The 10,852-nt window shown below is 46.2% G+C and overlaps 1 long non-coding RNA gene across 1 annotated transcript; it reads right to left on the minus strand.

The window, feature by feature from the left end:
- Positions 1–2,856: 2,856 nt before the first annotated feature.
- LOC120097753 (uncharacterized) lies at positions 2,857–5,157 on the minus strand. Its single transcript, XR_005495457.2, has 3 exons — positions 4,789–5,157; positions 4,291–4,437; positions 2,857–3,605 (listed from the first exon to the last, which is right to left on the minus strand). It is a non-coding gene; the product is annotated as an uncharacterized LOC120097753 (long non-coding RNA).
- Positions 5,158–10,852: the final 5,695 nt, after the last annotated feature.

Consider the following 10,852-nt stretch of genomic DNA (forward strand, 5'->3'; position numbering starts at 1 on the left):
TTGAGATGGTTGGTTGGGGCTCTCTCTGTAAAGTGCCTTCCAGGTTTAAAATCAGGTAAGAATGTTAACGTTAACAAGAGCGCACATGGGAGGATGCAACTCTAAAACCCACCACTAGGTGGCAGATGGGAAGGAAGCGATCAACTTGCAGAGTGGCTTTTGCTTTAAAAAAAAAAAAAAAAAAAAAAGCCAGCCGCTGTGTGTCCTTGAGAGTCTGTTCTTAACTGGAAAGCACAGTCTGGGAGCCTCCCCCGAGGCTCTGCAACTGTAAAACACGACAGTGGAACAAGCAGTTTGGTCACCTGAGTAGACCCCAAAATCCACCCACAGAAGTATGCAGCAGAAGGCCAAGAAGGCCAGCTAGAAGGCAGAGTACGCTGAGGGCGGGGCTTTTGATACGTCTCTTTCTGCTACCACTGTGAGCTTCTAGAAAAGATTTCTTTAGTGCCATAAGGGGTTTTGGTTTGGTTTGGTTGGTTGGTTAATCTTGGCTGGGGATAGAACCCAGAGCCTCAGGCTGTGCCTCTGAGGTACACCTGCTGCCCAGTCAAAAGACTTTTAGATGCGGGATAAGAAAACTGCTCTGTGGGGGTGGAGAGCTGGCTGATTTCAAGGCCCTGAGTTCAATCCCCAGTACTGGATAAGAAAGGGTCAGGGGTGGGGGTGGGTTGAGGAGAATGTAAAAATGGTTCCCTTGAGCATCCTTCCAAGTGTGGAAACAGAAGCCACCTGCAGGTGGAGCTGTCTCCTGGGATGTTCCCGGAGCATTTAAAGATTCATAAAAACTTCTGGGATGTTGGGGGCACCCTGTGAACAAGACCTTTGGGCTTTTAGCCAAACTCAAACTCAAACCCAAACTTGGTTAAACGCCATGATAAGGTAATGCGGTATCCAGGTTAATAATAGACTAGTTTATGCTACAGTAAACATTTTGACCCTGCTACATCAACAACTGGATATGAGAGGTTCTATTTTTAGCTTATGCTGTATATCTAGCTTGCAATAAGACAAGTTCCTTTAGGAACTCTAGCTGATAGGTCCTCGGCTACCACAGGTCCCAGTGGCAGAGATGAGCACCAAGTGATGGCTGTCATTGTTTTTTCGCTCTGACCTAAAAGTGACATATTACATTCCCTCACACCTCACTAGTTTAGTTCCCTTTGGCTGCTTTCCTGCAAGGTGAGTGGTGGGCTGGATATGTGGGAGATAGATGGAGTGTGTTCAGAGCAGCACTGGGCCAGCCATAGTGACAGCATTGTGACTGGGGGCTGGAGGTATAGCTCAGGGTTAGCATGTGGCATGCACAGAGCCTGAATTCAATCCAGTTCCAAGAAAAAAAAAAATCTGATTAACCGAGAAGCTCTGCATCTACTAGCCAGGGCCTCTCCAGACTTTCACTGAGGAGCCCCGGTGGCCTGGGGCCAGAGTTCTGTTCACCCCAGGGAGCGATTAACCTATTTTAGGTCTTGTTCTAAATCGTAAGAGCATACAGTGACCTCTTCCTATCTGCAAAGCCAGCTGCAGCAAACCCTAGAAAGAGTCCTCTGGCTCTGCTACCACACTCTAGGATAGGACCACACTCCAGCCTGAAAGTGCACACGAGGATAACACTCAGACAGCTTTCTCATCTTAAGGAAAAAAATCTTCCGTGGACTCTGTTTTCACCTTCAGCCATAGGGATATCCCTGCTCGGTCTTGTTTGAATAAAACTCATTCGTGGAGTCTGAGAACCAATTGAAAAAGGTAGAAGGGACCCAAAAGCTAAGGAAAGGTCACTGCATACACTCTGTTAAGTCCTTATAGACAGTAGCAAGACAGGAGAATAACGCTCTAAGGCAGGAAGGGAGTAAAGTCTTGCTAGACAAAGGAGGTCATGGCCAGCCTCAGATTCCTGGTCTTTCTCAAAAACTATTAACATGTCAAACAGCAGGTTAAGAGGCAGTGAGTTTTAACTGTTTTGTTTATGCCATAGCCTGTGGAATGCATGCCAGGGGTCACCTGGCGGGCAAGATGGCGGTTACAACTGAGATGGCTACAGTCAGATCAAGTAGACTCCACCCCCCACCCTACCCTCCAACAAACTCCCAGAAAAGGGAGTGTGTGTGTGTGTGTGTGTGTGTGTGTGTGTGTGTGTGTGAGAGAGAGAGAGAGAGAGAGAGAGAGAGAGAGAGAGAGAGAGCGCATCTCTATATGCCCCAGTCAAACTCCAGTGAGTTTGGATTCTGGTTCCAGAGACATATATTGGTAAGCCAGCAGGATGTAAAAGGAAATCAGTCACTTTCTGGGGATAGCTCTGAGCAAGAGGAGCTTCAGAAGAGAACAGGGATACGGGAACATGTACAGTAGAGGCAGAACTATGATGAAGAACCAGACAGTAAACCTGAGAGAAGGGTCAGGAGGAACAAGGGCACCGGGATAGGGTAGCATCCTGACCATCATCGTCCTACTCAGTAAGGAAGGGACAGGGGAATGGAGGCTCTGGTGTCCTTGGCAGGGGAAGCTCAGTAGCACTTGGTGTGCGTTCAAGAGAGAAGACCCAAGCCTGGTGGCACAGGCCTGCAACCCCAGTAGTGAGGATGCTGAGGCAGGACAATCCCATTCTCCAGGCTACCTTGGCAACATTATGTCAAAAAAAAAAAAATCAATGAAGAGGCAGGACATGCTGGCACCTGCCTTTAGTCTAGTATTAGTTTAGTTCACTCCCCAGCATATAGAGATGTTCTCTCTCTCTCTCTCTCTCTCTCTCTCTCTCTCTCTCTCACACACACACACACACACACACACACACACACACACCACCACCACCACCACCACCACCACCACCACCACCACCATCAAATGTATTTATTTCTCGTTTTTAAACCCCAATGCAATGTCAAATGGCCTTGCCCTTCCTGTTTAGAGAATAACTAACTGCTCATCTGATCAGCCTTAGACTCAGCTCCCCCATCAGGCCACTCTGATTTCTATGCAGAAGCAGAGGCAGCAGGAGGTAGGATTCTGCTTCAACCCTTCTTCATCTGAAAGACACCTTCAACTCGGCCTTGATGAACCACGAATGACAAATAAAAGATTTCTCCCTCAGGGGCTGGTCCTTGCAAGAAAAGGCGCGGATTCACACAGCAAAGTACCGCTGTATTTCAGACACGAATACAGCCTAGCAGCTGCAGGGAAGAAAACCTATTTTTAATCACCGAGAAGCACGGATAGCAGCATAAATCTTGGATATTGCTGGGTTCAGGAGCGGAGGGAATACAGTAGACGGGACAGGGTCGGGTTCAGGTAGGTTGGCCCGACGATTTCCCCAGAGATGAGTAGAGGAACTTGGGGAAAACCAGAGATGCCGGAAAGCACCTGGTCACTGAGGAGGGGGCGGGGCTGCGCCGCTTGGCTCTTCCCCGAGACAGACTCGATTTGAAAATGAGGGCCAGAGCCAGCCAGAGAGCTCAGGGAGATGGGAGTGGGAAGATGAGAAGAAACACAAACCCATCTGTCCTGGATTTAGGGGCTCACAGGTTTCCACGAGTCAGCCTACACGTCTCATGACTGCGAAACGGCTCTCAACTCCCCCAAATGATCTCCAGAGGTTATTTACTTCCAGCAGACTGGGAAAGGAAAATGTGTTTGTTGAGGACATCAGGAGAGATTGAGAGGGAGAGCACACTGCTAGAATCAAGGGGAATAGTACTCCACCCTCTTGTTTTAGATTTATGATACTTTAGAATTAATCCCCAATATAACCCCAAGGTTTAATATTTCAGGTAAATGTGGGCCCTAGTGTAATTTTTTTTTTTTTTGGAATTGTTCCTGCTTCTTCTTCTTCTTTTTTTTTTTTTTTTTCTTTTTTCTTTTTTTCGGAGCTGGGGACTGAACCCAGGGCCTTGCGTTTGCTAGGCAAGCGCTCTACCACTGAGCTAAATCCCTAACCCCTTGTTCCTGCTTCTTAGATAAGAGAAATCCTCTCCAACATGTCAGATACTTGTATTTGAGCTGGAAAATCTGTGAGTGAAGTGTGAATTAAAGAGTGCTGTCCTTTGAATGTGGCGTGGCCCTAGCCTGCCATCTTGAAATTAGAAGAGCTATAAATACCAGTACCAGACCCTAGCAAGATTGGGCTGCTAAGAGTCTCCGAAGCAAAGTGTGGGAGGGCACAGCAGTCACAAAGGGTCCCTCCCCTCCCCCAGGATATAGATGTAATTTACAACTACTGAAGGAAGGGAGTCTCTTCTTCAAAGGTGTAGTTGCTAGCATGTCCCCCATGCCCCTGTCCCAATCAAACTGTTGGCTCACCAAGTTAGTCTTGGGGTTGAGTGGTTGGTTCCCTTAGTCTGTTGCCAGTGACTTGCTGGGATGAGTAGACATTTTTTAGTTTCTTCCCAGCAAGAGCCGCATGTTGTACTTGTTCAGGGAGGGGACTTGGAGATTCTAGGACCCATCCTATGACGAATAAAATGAGATTAAGTCTTAGCCAGAGCAGGTGGAGTTCGCAGTCCTAAGCACAAATAAGGGCTGAGCGAAAGGTCATCCTGTCCCCTGGGTAAATCTGTTATTTTCTCAGGAACCTCAGCCTGACTTCAGAGCATTGTGTTAGAGATGGAGATAGCCAGTCCTGGGAGGAGGCAGAACAAAAGCTCACGCTCCTCCCCTCCCCTCCCCCATCTCCCCGGCTTGCAGTGCGGAAGCAGATCCATCATGAATCCTTGCCTGGGGAGGAGGGGCAGACGGGTTCGGCTTAGTTCAGGTTATTCCTAAAATGATTAAAGCGCTCTTCTCATATTGGCGACTCACAGCTCGTATGTAATCTCTGTCATCCGGCTGCCCCTCTGATTCCCCACAGAAGGCTCTTTGAGCACCGGGGACTACACCTCCACCAAGTTGTGGGCGAGTCCGTTCTTGGCACAAAAGAGGCTCCTTTGCCTAAACTATGGCTGCGGTGGCAAGGCTATTTCTGTGCTTGCTTTCTCTTCCTGGTGATGAAAACAAGCACATCCACCCAGTAAATAAAGGCGAAGCCAATGAAAGCAGCTGTATTTCAAGGAGAGCCGGGGAACAAGCCAGAGAATAAATGAACAGATCCAGTGACAAAATGTCCATTCATTGGGTTCACTCGGCAAACATTTACTGAAGGCATCTGTGCACCCGGCACTATACTGAATGCTGGAGAAACACAAAGATGCCCTTGAGAACGGTGACTACCGCCTCTCCTCCACTGGAATAGATGCATATTAACCAAATACAGCACCTTAAAGAACTAGGGATATGTGGGATGTCTGAATCATCTGCAAAACATGAATGAATTCCACAAGTGATGTTCGGCATCTGCTCAAAAGGTCTTATTTGTAATCAAAGTCCATAACGTGTGTCAATCAAGCTCGCTGATTCTAATGATAACTGTGCCTAGTTTTAACCAGAAACCCACTCTTTGATAGGCGGGTAGCCAAACAGTAGCCAATCTTACAATTATTGATGTCCTACTGTGTGGGAGGCCCCAGGGGAACGCCACAAAATGAAGTAGACAAAACAATTTTTAGAGAAAGAAAACAAGCGAATAACTACAGTACTGCTCAGCGAGTGCTAGACATACACAGGGTGCCTTAGGTTCTTGGAGTGAGCGAGACTAGAGGATGAGGGCTTTCTGGTAGCACCCAAGTCAAAGCCGGGGATATGGATGAGTCGAAGGAAGGAAGTAGGGAGAAAAAGCATCCAAGACGCTAACCTGGGGGCTGCAGGGGGATCAGAAGGTAGAGGCACAACTGAACAAAAGTTAGAAACACAGAATGGAGCAGATTAGAAGCCTTTATAGAGACCAGGGAAAGCACAATGGTAGGGAGCAAAGGGCAGAACTGAACTCGGCCAAATGTTCCCCACTTGACCTCTAGAAACCCTGTTAGCTGAGTGTCTGAGGCTCCCACTCGGTCAGGCCCCTTTATCTGAAGAAGAAGGAGATTCTGGCACCTGCTACCACAGGGAAGAACTTTGAGTTCAGTGTGCAAAGTGAAGTAAGTCACACAGAAACGCACAACTGCTGGGGCGTGTGTCTCAGTGCTAAGAGGGTTTGCCTGGCATGCACAAGGCCCTTGTTTGATCCTCAGAACAACAAAACCTAACAAAGAAGAAGAAAGGCACAAAGGGCTGGCATATCTTGAATGACACATATAGAGTCATCAGATTTCTGGAAACAGACAGTAGAACAGGAGTTGTCCAGGAAGAAAGGTGACTAAACACCTTCATGGCTTCAGATTTGTGACATCAGTATGTTCTGGAGGTGGATGGTGCTGATGTTAGCACAATAGTACATTTCTATATGTGTAATTTACCACAACTAAAAATAAAAAGGTTGGGGCTGAAGAAATGACTTAGCAATTAAAAGCCCTAGATGTTCTTGTAGAAGACTGGGGTTTTATTCCAGCACCTACATGGCAGCTCACAACTATGGTAACTTCAATTCCAGGGAATTCCAAGCCCCCTTTTTACCCTCAAGGGCACTGCATAGACAATATATATATGTGTATATATATATATATGTATATATATATATATGTGTGTGTGTATGTGTGTGTATGTATATGATATATGGTATATGATATATGGTATATGATATGATATAGAATATATAATATATGCTATAATATATAACACCCATACATATAATATAAAATAAATCTTTTAAAAATTACAAGTTGACCAGGCATGGTGACACATGCCTTTAATCTCAGCACTCAGGAGGCAGACACAGGTGGATCTCTGGGAATTCTAGGCCAGCCTGGTCTACAGAGTAAACTCTAGAACATCCAGGGCAATACAGAGAAACCCTGTCTCAAAAAACCAAAACAAAGCAAAAAAAAAAAACCAAAAATCCACAAGTTGGCAATTACGTGCTCTGTGACAAACATTACATCAGGCCTTCTCCGGAATGTCTAGGCCTCAGGGCGAGACCACACAAGGGAGATGTACACACAGAGCTTCAGTTGTGAACCTGTGGGTGGTGATCCCTTAGACAGCATGAGAAGCCGTTTTAAAGGGTTAGGAAGGTTGAGAATCAGTGATGTACAACAGCAGAATAGGTTAAAAAACTTGCCCCTGGGCCCTTGCAAGTGAGTGGGGAGTAGGCACTGGGATTCCCGACATAAAGCTGAGTGCTTTATAATTCTAACATATAATTTGTAATATCTGGGGCTTGGAAACTGAAGCATCAAGGGGTTATGTATTTTTCTTGGCCCTGAAGACACAGGCACATAGGTATTGGTCCCCAAGCTATGCTTCCTCTGTTTTTGCATGTTGGGCTGCTCCAGAAAGCAGAATAAAGGCCAGCAGAAGATTCCAAGAGGCAGATACAGTCAGAGAAAGACAGGGTCACCTTGCCACTACCACCTTGGGGCCCAAAGAGTGACTTCCAAGGACCACCATCTTTTTTCAATTGGGAATCTAGATGAGAAGTCATGGCCCTAGAGCTCTAGATCTTAGGGTGTTCCCTGACTCTTGAAGGTGGTTCTCAAGTTTTTGTGACCCATGCCTCCTATGGTTTGTATGTGTCTTTCCTGTATTGGAAACAGTATTTTTATAACATTTTTATTTATTGTGTCTGTATGCATGTGTGTATAGGCGCAGGCACACTGTGGCACAGATGTCAGTGTCAGAGGACAACGTTGTGGCAGTCTGTTCCCCCTTCCACTATGTGAGTCCTAGGGATGGAACTCAAACCATCAGACTTAGGTGCAAGTGCCCTTATCCACTGAGTTATTTCCCCAGACCCATGTGTTGGAAACATAACTCCAACAGTGCTGAGAGGTGGAATCTTAATGGGGTGCTTAGGCCATCAAGCTCAACTGTTCTCAGCTGAGTGGATTCTTTACAAAAAGAGAAATTCAGAACTACCCTCCCCCACTGGAACACACACACACACACACACACACACACACACACACACACACACACCCTTGCCTTTCCTGTCTTGCTTTCTATCTCCCACTTCTCGGCAGAGAATGATGTAAGGAAAAAGCCCTTGCTAGATATGGCCATCTTAGACTTCCCAGCCTCCGGAATCACGTGCCAAATCAATTACTGTTCATTACGATCATCCAGGACGGTATTCCATTCCAACAGCGCACAGTGGACTAAGATAACGCTATTTGAAAGGAAGCTTCAGTGAGTGGGAACACAGCTCAGCAGTGGAAGGCTCGCCCTAGGCTCACTCCAGAGTGCTACGAAAGGATCCCTCAGACCCAGGCATGCCCCTGTGAGGTTTAGTTTACCTTTCCATCTTGTGTAACACTTCCTGACAGAGGTAACTGTATTCTTAAGATTTCCAGTGGGAAGCCCACAGTGAATGCTTCCAGTGAGAACAGAGACAGGCCCCACAGTGGCTGCAGCAGACACCCTGCTTTGCTCACTCCCTGGTACAAACAAGACTGGAGAGTCCCCCGGAGAGTCCTGTTGGGGTGGGGGTGCATTCTGAAAGCTGGTTAGTTTTTTTTCTGGTGTCCAAGTTCAAAACTAGACATACACACATCTAGTGGCAGTAAGCTCTCTGTTTGCTTATTGCTAATTACAACCAAATTTACTAACAATTAAGACTTGAAATAACTCAGTATTTGATATTGACTACTTAAGTATTCTCCCAAAAGGATGCATAAAGATAAAAGAGTAGCTATTTAAAACCAATGCAGGGCAGTGGTGGTGATGAGAACAGCAGGCACATATAATCTGAAGTGAAGTGAGATGTGGTGGCACACACCTTTCTCAGGAGACAGAGGCAGGTGGATCTCTACGAGTTTGAGCTAGCCTGCTGTACATATTGTTTCTAGGTAAGCCAGTGCTACATAGCAAGACCTAGTCTCAAAAAGAGGAAACTTAGAATGTCGCCATTACAGCAATGCCAATGAGACTAAGGTGAGTGTGTGGGAGGGGAGGTGTGTGTGATGCGACAGACAGAAACAGGGCTGGCCTCATGAGCTTTCAAAGTCAGCACTTTTGCTGAGCACTTGGTCCCAGGTGCCTTCATCCAGAAGTATAAACATCTTCATGTGGTCATTTCCCCAACCCCATGGCAAAAGGTGAGGGCAGAACAAAATAAAGGCAAGCTTTGCTGTGAATGTAACTAGCAAGTCCTGGTACAAGTGGGCCCAGGCATGGGAAGCATGGGTTACAGGAATTTTAAACTCAGAAGAAGCCGAATGCCTGTCTAGTCAAAACAGGCAAACCAAAACAAAACACAAACAAACAAAATAAAAACCCAGATATTGAATGCCATAGTTTATAGCAGCACCAATGTTCATTTCTACTTTAAACCAATTTAACATCTATAGCCAGATGTGGGCAGATTGATTCTTTCTAACTTGACACAAACCTAGACATAGCCTGGAAGAGGGAATCTCAACCGACAGCCTCTGTCAGCCTGGTCAGTGGGGTCCTTTCCTTGATCAATGATTGGTGTAGGAAGGCCCAGAGCGCTGTGGCGGTGTCATTACTGAACAGGTCATACTGGGTTGTGTGACTAAACTGAGAGGCTTTTTTGGAGTTTTGGCTGCTCTCCCAAAGAGCCTAGGTTCAAGTCTCAGTACCCATTTGACACACAGACATACATGCAGACACATACACATAAACTAACTAAATAAATAAATGAGAGGAGAGGAAACAGGTTGGGCAAATCATGAGGAACAAGCCTGTAAGCACTGTTCCTCCATAGCCTCTACTTCAGTTCCTGCCTCCACTCTCCTGCGTTGAGTTTCTCCCTTGACTTCTCTCATAACTATGACTGAGGTATGAAATCCCCGCATCCATCCTGTTTAGTTTTATGTCAATCTGAGACAATCTATAATTATCTTGAAAGGAGAGAAATTCAATTGAGAAAATGCCTCTATATGGACCAGCTACAAGGCATTTTCCTAATTAGTGATTGGTGGGGAAGGACCCAACCCATGGTGGGTGGTACCATCCCTAGGCAGGTGGTCTCCAGTTCTGTGAGAAAGCAAGCTGAGCAAGGAAGCCAGTGCAAGGAAGGCTGTACAAGGAAGCCAGTAAGAAGCACTCCTCCATGGCCTCTGCATCAGCTCCTGACTCCAGGTTCCTGCCCTGCCCGATTTTCTTCACTGATGGACCACAATGTGGAAATGTAAGCCAAATAAACCCTTTCCTCTCTAGCTTTGCTTTTGGTCATGGTGTTTATCATTAGCAATAAAAACCACAGCTAGGACACTCCCTGAGTAGCTTTTGGTAAGTGTTTTTATGACAACAATAAAAAATAAACTAAGACAGGTAGTGTAAACCTGTAATCCCAGTAGTCAGGGCTAAGGCAGGAAGATAGGTCTTTCAGGCTAGCTTGGGGTACATAGTAAAAGCCCACTTCAAAAAATAAATGAATAATAAAAAAAAGCAGAACAACCAAACAACCAAAAGCAACCCAAAAATATCATGGCGTCTCTTCTGGCTGGAGAGCAAAGGGTCAGCAATAGAACATGAAGTACAATGAGACAGCATGCTGACCTTCCTGTGATGGTTCCAAAAGCAAAAGGTGAGTAACTATGAGGAGAGAAGGGGCAGGCAGAGTTCACTCATACTCAGGGAACAACCGTTCGATCCCATTGTAAGCATCACTCATGAAGGTGAGGGGCATGAAAGAATATAGGATCTGCAAATGTTCAAGGACGTGAGAGTTTCACCCCACACACTATGCCAGCCCACCTTTAGTGTGTCGTCACAGTCCTAGAACGACAGCCTGGTCTCATGCAGGGTCAGCCTTGGAAGAGTTCACAGTGGCATTATTGAAACTTCTAAGGTGGGCACATTACTATTCCCATTCGCACGCAGGGAGCCCTATCTGTGTGGGTGGCTCGTCCAGGGCACAAAACCTGTG

The sequence above is a fragment of the Rattus norvegicus genome, chromosome 17, assembly GCF_036323735.1.
Source record: "Rattus norvegicus strain BN/NHsdMcwi chromosome 17, GRCr8, whole genome shotgun sequence".
Lineage (NCBI taxonomy): Eukaryota > Metazoa > Chordata > Mammalia > Rodentia > Muridae > Rattus > Rattus norvegicus.